Source organism: Hippocampus zosterae, chromosome 9 (genome assembly GCF_025434085.1).
Source record: "Hippocampus zosterae strain Florida chromosome 9, ASM2543408v3, whole genome shotgun sequence".
NCBI classification, from domain to species: domain Eukaryota; kingdom Metazoa; phylum Chordata; class Actinopteri; order Syngnathiformes; family Syngnathidae; genus Hippocampus; species Hippocampus zosterae.
The window spans coordinates 2,440,920-2,450,792 of NC_067459.1; positions in this window are offsets into that span (position 1 = coordinate 2,440,920).

The following is a 9,873-nucleotide window of genomic DNA, read 5'->3' on the forward strand; positions in this document are numbered from 1 at the left end:
CATTTTTTGTCCTATTTTTTCCCCATTTTAATGCTCTCATCAACATGGAATCATGAATCAGTTTTCTATGTGCCAAATGCAAATATTTACTGGAATAACAATTTCGATTTTCAATTTTACATGAACATTTTTCACTTGGTGCAGTTATTCACACATAATCTTTCACACAATATTACAGTCCATCAATAACAAAAAAAATAAACATATATATATATATATATATATATATATATATATATATATATATATATATATATATTGTCACACAACAGCTGCTTTAACAGCTTTCTTTATGAAATCAAAACAGAGCAATATAACATTATAAAGTGCACATCTAAGGTACACTAGCACTCAGCTTATAGTGGATTTAAACCATGGTTGCATACTTCGTTTTTCTCAAGTTTGCTTTCAACATAGCAGTCTGTTTCTGTATATTTGTTGAAGAATAACGAGACACTGGACACAAGTGTTCATTATGTGCCGCTGTATTCGAAACTGCCGGCCGTACAAACAAGCACACGCACTTCCCCCATGCTGCAGGGGCAAACCATTCTGAAAGGGGGGGTTGGGGGTTTCACTCCCCCTAACACAGTCAGGCTATGTTAATTGTGTTGGTCCTTCTTGTGCGGAAGTCTCTCTACGGTTTTGTGTAGACCTCATTTCGAATGACAACACTGGAGACGTTTTACTTTCGCTAGGTCGCTACCACTGTAGCGCACTGTCACTGTCAGACGAACACAGAGAAGCTCCACACGCTCTATTTATATGGACACAAAACACTGTAACCTTCCACACAAAATAGTTCCAAACAAGTAACAATCACGTCAGTGGCATACATCGTATCCCTGTATGATACAAAGAGAGAGAGAGAGAAGAACAGATAACTTTGGTCTTGTCAGTGGAGCAATATGGCAACTATTTAGAAGTAAACTTTCCATTCATAAACTCTAAGTATCCGTTTTCAGTGTCTCGCGCAGCCGTGGCTGGCAAAACAGACATGGGTGTGGACTTCTGCAGCGCGCTTGTTGTTTTGTTTCTGGTGTATTTATAGAGCAACGTAACATCCGCTTGTGACGTGTGCCGCGTTAATCTCGCGAGAAAAAAATTAATCCCGTTAAAATTCATTTAAATTAATGGCAATAAATCGCGCTAAACTGACAGCTCCAATATATTTTAAAAAAAAAAAAATCCTCATCTCACCCCTCGGGTGGTGTCCGTCCCTCATTCAGCTCGGGTCCTCTACCAGAGGCCAGGAAGCTTGAGGGTTCTGCGCAGTATCCTTGCTGTTCCCAGCACTGCACATTTCTGGACTGAGATGTCCGATGTTGTTCCCGGGATCTGTTGCAACCACTCATCTAGTTTGGGGGTCACTGCCCCGAGTGCTCCGACCACCACAGGCACGACTGTCACCTTTACCTTCCAGGCTCTCTCCAGCTCCTCTCTGAGCCCTTGGTATTTCTCGAGTTTCTCATGTTCCTTCTTCCTGATGTTTCCATCACTTGGGACCGCTACAACGGCTTTCCTCTGCCCTTTATCTATGATCACGATATCTGGTTGGTTCGCCATTACCATCTTGTCAGTCTGGATCTGGAAGTCCCACAGGATCTTCGCTCTGTCATTCTCCACCACCTTCGGAGGTGTTTCCCATTTTGACCATGGGGTTTCCAGTCCATACTCCGCACAGATGTTTCGGTAGACTATGCCAGCCACCTGGTTATGGCGTTCCATGTAGGCTTTCCCTGCCAGCATCTTACACCCTGCAGTTATGTGTTGGATCGTCTCAGGTGCCTCTTTGCACAACCTACACCTTGGGTCTTGTCTGGTGTGGTATATCTGGGCCTCGATGGCTCTGGTGCTCAAGGCCTGTTCCTGAGCAGCCAGGATGAGTGCCTCTGTCCTGTCCTTCAGGCCAGCCCTCTCTAGCCACTGATAGGACTTCTTGAGATCAGCCACTTCAGTTATGGTCCGGTGGTACATCCCGTGTAGGGGCTTGTCCTCCCATGATGGTCCCTCCTCCAGCGCCTCATCTTCTGTTCCCCATTGTCTGAGACATTCTCTGAGTACGTCATTCGTTGGAGCCTTCTCCTTGATGTATTCATGGAGCTTGGATGTTTCATCCTGGACAGTTGCTCTCACACTCACTAGTCCTCGGCCTCCTTCCTTTCGGCTTGCGTACAGTCTCAGGGTGCTGGATTTGGGATGGAACCCTCCATGCATGGTTAGGAGTTTTCGGGTCTTAATGTCCGTGGTCTGAATCTCTTCCTTTGGCCACCTTATTATTCCTGCAGGGTATCTGATCACTGGCAGGGCATAGCTGTTTATTGCTATGGTCCCTCCTCTTCTTATTCTTGCCATTGAGCTGGCTTCTTAGGACTTGCCTCACTCGCTGGAGATATTTGGCCGTAGCCGCTTTCCTTGTTGCCAGTTCGAGGTTGCCATTGGCTTGTGGTATACCAAGGTACTTGTAGCTGTCCTCAATGTCTGCTATTGTTCCTTCAGGGAGTGAGACCCCTTCAGTGCGGACTACCTTTCCTCTCTGAGTCACCATCCGACTACATTTCTCAAGCCCGAATGACATCCCGATGTCGCTGCTGTAGATCCTGGTTGTGTGGATCAGGGAATCTATGTCCCTTTCGCTCTTAGCATACAGCTTTATGTCATCCATGTAGAGGAGGTGACTGATTGTAGCTCCATTTCTGAGGCGGTATCCATAGCCTGTCTTGGTGATTACTTGGCTTAGGGGGTTCAGTCCTATGCAGAACAGCAGTGGGGAGAGTGCATCACCTTGGTATATGCCACATTTGATGGACACTTGGGTAAGTGGCTTGCCATTGGCTTCAAGTGTGGTTTTCCACATCCTCATCGAGTTCGCAACGAAGGCTCTTAGGGTCCTGTTCACCTTATACAACTCCAAGCATTCAGTGATCCATGTATGTGGCATCGAGTCATAGGCTTTCTTGTAATCAATCCAAGCTGTGCACAGGTTGGTACGTCGGGACCTGCAGTCTTGTGCGACTGTTCTGTCAACCAGGAGTTGGTGTTTGGCTCCTCTAGTATCTCTACCAATGCCCTTCTGTGCTTCGCTCATGTATTGATCCATGTGTCCACTTATCTTAGCCGCAATGATGCCTGACATGAGCTTCCATGTTGTGGAGAGACAGGTTATTGGCCGATAGTTTGATGGGGCTGCGCCCTTCGAGGGATCCTTCATGATCAGGATCGTTCGCCCTTCGGTTAACCATTCTGGGTGAGTCCCATCCCTCAGCAGCTGGTTCATTTGTACTGCTAGGCGCTCATGGACTGCTGTGAGTTTTTTTAGCCAGTAGGTGTGGACCATGTCCGGGCCTGGTGCTGTCCAGTTATATATATATATATATATATATATATATATATATATAGTCAATGCAACACGTCAATGCAACACGTGTTCCATTGCGCCCAACCTGCGGGCCAGACGGCACTGATTTTATGACAGGGGCCGAGGGCCGGATGAAATTCGACCGCGGGCCGGATTTGGCCCCCGGGCCGGACATTTGGACGTTCTGGTATCAGTTCTCTCGAGAAGGGTTGGACTCTCTTCCACTCTGGAGTTGCCCACAGTGAGAGGCGTAGAGCAGGGGTGGGCATAATCATTGCCCCCCGGCTCAGTGCCTGTACATTGGAGTTCACACCGGTCAACGACAGAGTTGCCTCCCTCCACCTTCAGATGGGGGGACGGGTCCTGACTATTGTTTGTGCATATGCACCCAACAGCAGCTCAGCGTACCCACCCTTTTTGGAGTGCTTGGAGGGTGTGCTGGAAAGTACTCCTGCTGTTCTGCTGGGGGACTTTAATGCTCACATAGGCAATGACAGTGAGATCTGGAAGGGCGCGATTGGGAGAAACGTCCCTCTCGATCAGAACTCGAGTGGTGTTTTGTTATTGGACTTCTGTGCTAGTCACAGATTGTCCATAATGAACACTTTGTTCAAACATACGAGTGTTCATAGGTGCACTTGGCACCAGGACACCCTTGGCCGCAGTTTGATGATCGACTTTTTGGTTGGATCATTGGATTTCTGGCCGCATGTTTTGGACACTCCGGTGAAGAGAGTGGTGGAGCTGTAAACTGATCACCACCTGATGGTGAGTACACTCCGATGCTGGGGAAGATGTCGGTCCGACCTGGCAGACCCAAACGTATTGTGAGGGTTTGTTGTGAGCATCTGACGGAATCCCATGTCAGAAAGAGTTTCAAATCTCACGTCCGGCAGAGCTTTTCCCTGCTTGTCCCCAGGCAGGGGACATTGAGTTTGAGTGGACCATGTTCCATGCCTCTATTGTTGAGGCGGGCAATATGAGTTGTTGCTGTAAGGTAGTTGGTGTCTGTCATGGTGGCAATCCCCGTACTCGCTGGTAGGCACCAGCAGTAAGGGATGTCAAGCTGAAGCTATCGGGCCTTTATGGCGTGTGGGACCCCAGAGGCTGGCTCAGCTGAACGCAGCTTCAGTGGTCGCCAAGGCAAAAACTCGGGCCTGGGAAGAGTTCGATGAGGTCATGGAAGCCGACTTCCGAACGGCTTCAAGGAAATTATGGTCCACCATCCGACATCTCAGGAGGGGTAAGCAGTGCACCACTAACACTGTGTACAGTGAGGATGGGGTGCTGCTGACCTCGATTCGGGACATTGTGAGTTGGTGGGCAGAATACTTTGAAGACCTCCTCAATTCCACCAACACGCCTTCATTGGAGGAAGCAGAGTCTGAGGACTCTGAGGTGGGCTCTCCTATTTCTGTGGTTGAAGTCACCAATGTGGTTAAAAAGCTCCTCGGCGGTGGATGAGATCCGCCCCTTAAGGCTCTGGATGTTGTGGGGCTGTCCTGGTTGACACGCCTCTACAACATTGCGTTGTCATTGCGGAGAGTGCCTCTGGATTGACAGACCAGGATGGTAGTCCCTCTTTTTGAAAAGGGGGACCGGTGTGTTCCGACAACAGAGGGATCACACTCCTCAGCCTCCTTGTTAAGGTCTATTCAGGGATGCTGGAGAGGAGAGTCCGTCGGGAAGTCGAGCCTCAGATTGAGGAGGGGCAGTGTGGTTTTCGTGCCGGCCGTGGAACAGTGGACCAGCTCTACACCCTTAGCAGGGTTCTCGAGGGTACATGGGAACTTGCCCAACCAGTCTACATGTGCTTTGTGGACTTGGAGAAGGCCCAGAACACGCCGGAGAGACTATGTAACCCAGCTGGCCTGGGAACATCTTGGGATCCCCTGGGAAGAGCTCGAAGAAGTGGCTGGGGAGAAGGAAGTCTGGGCTTCCCTGCTAAAGCTGCTGCCCCCGCAAGAATTCTTATACTGCACTGATTTGGGCGTCTTTGAAACTTCAACGGGCACACTGGGTGAATCCACAGACACTGTAACATCATACATCAGTTTCTGTGAGAACGTGTGTACCAACAAAGTCCTTCCGCTCCTTCAACAATAACAAGCCATGTTATTGAGTTTACTCCCAAACTCAGGCAACTCAGGAAAGAGAAAGAGGCCGCATTTAGAAGTGGAGATCGGGCACTGTACAAATATGCCTGAAACCAATTGACAAAGGAAATTAACATCACTAAGAGAAGCTATGCAGAGAGGCTGAAAAAACAGTTCTCTGCAAACGACTCTGCATCTGTATGGAATAGCTTGAAAGCAATCACAAACTATAGAATGCCATCCCCCCCAAACAGTGAACAATAAGGGTCTTGCTGATGAACTAAACATGTTTTTCTGCCGATTTGAAAATACTCCCACCCTCTTTTTCTCCACTACAGATCCGCGAACAGGACGCAAGACGGCTCTGCAAGCAGCAGAAGATCAAGAAAGCTGTGGGGCAAGCCGGTAGCTTACTCAAGTTTGATGACAAGCCACAGAATTACAGAGCCTGGAAATGCTCATTTCACTCTGCTACCGACGGCCTAAATTTAACACCAAGTGAAGAAATTGATCTTCTTCTAAAATGTCTAGGTGAGGATTCAAAAGAAGATGCCGAACGGATAAGGGCAATTCATGTCAATAATCCAGAAGCAGCCCTAGACATGTTATGGTCAAGACTCGAACAAACTTACGGTTCAACAGAAGCAATCGGAGATTGACGCCTTTCCAAAGATAGGGAAGAGGGAATTTGCTATGATAACGAAGTTAAGTGATCTTATGGAACTACCCATTCAGCTCAAGATGAAGGAGTCTTACCTGGTCTGTCCTTCCTCTACACAGCTAGAGGAGTAAACCCAATAGTGCACAAGCTTCCCTTTCGCCTGCAAGAGAAGTGGGCTTCAGTTGGTGCATCGTATAAGCGACGAGAGAATGTGCATTATCCACCCTTCAGTTTATTTGTAGATTTTGTCCAACAAGAAGCAAGCATTGCCAATGATGCAAGCTTCAGCTTTATCACTCAGACAGACAGTGTACCCAAGGCTGAAAAATCAACATGGCAGACAAAAAGGAATCAGAAAATCTCAGCGTACAAAACGGAGATAAGACCCGAAACGGATCCTGACTTGACTGAGTCCCCAACGAAAGCAGTGGACGCTGATAAAATGTGTCCTGTTCTTGGGAAACCAAATCATTTGCACAAATGTCGTGCATTTAGAGAACGACCCATCGAAGACCGCAAAACATTCTTGAAAGAAAACAATCTTTGCCTCAAATCTCTGCAACATCGCGTGGTCAACGGGGAGAGTGCCTCTGGATTGGCAGACCGGTGGTCGTCCCTCTTTTTAAAAAGGGGGACCGGAGGGTGTGTTCCAACTACAGAGGGATCACACTCCTCAGCCTCCCTGGTAAGGTCTATTAAGGGGTGCTGGAGAGGAGGGTTCGTCAGGAAGTGGAGCCTCAGATTGAGGAGGAGCAGTGTGGTTTTCGTCCCGGCCGTGGAGCAGTGGACCAGCTCTACACCCTTAGCAGGGTTCTCAAGGGTATGTGGGAATTCGCCCAACCAGTCTACATGTGTTTTGTGGACTTGGAGAAGGCGTTTGACAGTGTCCCTCGGGGAGTTCTGTGGGGGGTGCTTCATGGGTAGGGGGTACCGAACCCCCTGATACGGGCTGTTCGGTCACTATACCACCGATGTCAGAGTTTGGTTCGCATTGCCGGCAGTAAGTCGGAATCATTTCCAGTGAGGGTAGGACTCCGCCAAGGCTGACCTTTGTCGCCGATTCTGTTCATAACCTTTATGGACAGAATTTCTAGGCACAGCCGAAGTGTTGAGGGGGTCCGTTTTGGTGGTCTCAGTATTGCATCCCTGCTTTTTGCAGATGATGCGGTGCTGTTGGCTCCTTCAAACAGGGCTCTCCAACTCTCACTGGAGCGTTTTGCAGCCAAGTGTGAAGAGGTTGGGATGAAATTCAGCACCTCCAAATCTGAAACCATGGTCCTCAGTCGGAAAAGGGTGGAGTGCCCCCTCCGGGTCGGGTGGGGTGGGGGGCGGAGATCTTGCCCCAAGTGGAGGAGTTTAAGTATCTTGGGGTCTTGTTCACGAGTGAGGGCAGGAGGGAGCGAGAGATCGACAGGCGGATGGGTGCAGCGTCTGCTGTGATGCGGACGTTGTATCGGTCTGTCATGGTGAAGAAGGAGCTGAGCCAAAGGGCGAAGCTCTCAATTTACCGGTCGATCTACGTTCCAACCCTCATCTATGGTCACGAGCTATGGATCGTGACCAAAAGAACGAGATCCCAGATACAAGCGGCCGAAATGAGTTTTCTCCGCAGGGTGTCTGGGCTCTCCCTTAGAGATAAGGTGAGAAGCTCGGTCATCCGGGAGGGGCTTCTCCTCCACATCGAGAGGAGCCAGATGAGGTGGCTTGGGCATCTGATTCGGATGGCTCCTGAACGCCTCCCTGGTGAGGTGTTCCCGGCATGTCCCAACGGGAGGAGACCCCGAGGAAGACCCAGGACACGCTGGAGAGACTATGTCACCCAGCTGGCCTGGGAACGCCTCGGGATCCCCCGGTGGAGAGCTGGAAGAAGTAGCTAGGGAGAGGGAAGTCTGGGCTTCCCTGCTAAAGCTGTTGCCCCCGCGACCCGGCCCCGGATAAGCGGTAGAAGATGGATGGATGGATGGATGGATGGATGAAGTAACGTTAATATGTCTATGCATAGTTAAGAGTATTTTCTTTATGCGACGTAACTTTATTGATTCATTGTAAGCAGCTTAGTTCACAATCGGACGTGACGTCATGAAAGCGGAAGACGCGTACACTGAAGCAGGAAGTAGAGCGACAGATCGTCACCAAGAGAGAAACGTATTGTAGTCAAGTTTAATCCAGCACAATCCACATACATCTCACGCCTTTGGTGGCATCGTGGTTTCACCTTTTCCTCCATCATTAAACCTGTGGACTAAGAATAACGTCTTCAGAGTCGTGGTGTAGAAGATGAGTTTAGCAGACTGTCCAAATCTGGCCGAGACAGTACAGGGACCTCAGAGGGGATCGAGCCTTTTCTGTTGCTGGTCCCTCTCTCTGGAATGACCTCCCACTGAACATTCGGCAAGCCTCCTCGCTGCCTATCTTCAAAACCCTCCTCAAAATTTACTTGTATTCTTTGGCATTCGACTCAGCATGACTTAGATTTGTTCTTGGTTTTACTGTTTGGTGCTTTCTACCGCCTTTTTTACCGATTTGTCTTACCGTTTATTGTGCATGTTAAATTGCTCCACGTACAGCACTTTGCATGCAGCAATGGCTTTTTGAAAGTGCTCTATAAATACTGTTGACTTGACTTGACTTGTTGACTTTTAACTAAGGGCACTTGCTTGTATTCCACATGCAAGGCTCTGCTACCCCCAGCTGAGCCAAGCAGGTGGCCGCTTGCGGGAAGTTGCGAGATGCAACCAAACCATCCATTTTATTTTCAACACCGCTTATCCTGAACAGGGTCGTGGTAAGGCCGAGGGAGGGGGGTGGGGCGAGGGGTGCTGGAGCCTAGCCCAGCTGACTTCAGCCAGAAGGCATACTATACGGTCGCCAGTCAGTTGAAGGGCATGTAATAGAGATAAACTACCATTCACACACCATCCACACCATCACTGAGTGGGAACCGATCCCACCCTGCCCTCACACAAGTTACCATCAGTGACGAGATGCAACCCACGAGCTGTAATTCTGATGAAAGCCATGCTTGCCACTGGCGCTGCAATATATGATGTGGGACGAGGTCTTGGGTCACTATATCAGATAGCTCCAAAAGGAGACTTGGAGACCACCTTCCAAACCTGATGGTGCATCAGAGTTACCCGAGTTATGCCGCACCGTCAATGGGTGCTATTTACATATTTTGTGTCATGTTCCGGTTTGTGTTCACCCAGCGGGTGGCAGAGTGGAGCCTTCTGGGTGCACACCTGCTGCCAATATTGTCATTCGGGAACCATGTATTCAAGGACTGACAAACTGCCAGCAGATGTTGTATTATTGTTGACCTTGTGTGCTGCTCTGGTCCAAGTGATCATTTTCTAGACCTCTTGTTCACGCCATAGTTGTCCTCGTTCCTTTAGTACCTGGTTTCTGGTTAATATCTGGTTTAGTCAATTGCCTTTGTTTTTGTTTGTTTCGCCTAATTGCATGCTGGACATTTCATTGGTTGTCTCGGTTAGACGACCTCCTTGCCTTTTGCAAGAGCTTTTTGTTAAGGTATACTGTAGTTTTTCCTGGTTCTTTTAACCAGCGATTTCTGTTCACACTTTGTCGGTCCGTTTTTGTTCTTGTAAATAAACCTTCTTGTTATGAAGTTTTGTTTGAGTACGTTTCTGGGATCCTAAAACACTATTCGGCTCGTTTCAAACTGTAACATTTTTAAGATGAAACTGGTCATAATTCGGTCAAAGATTTACTTCCACAGTGATTCTGAGGCATTGTTC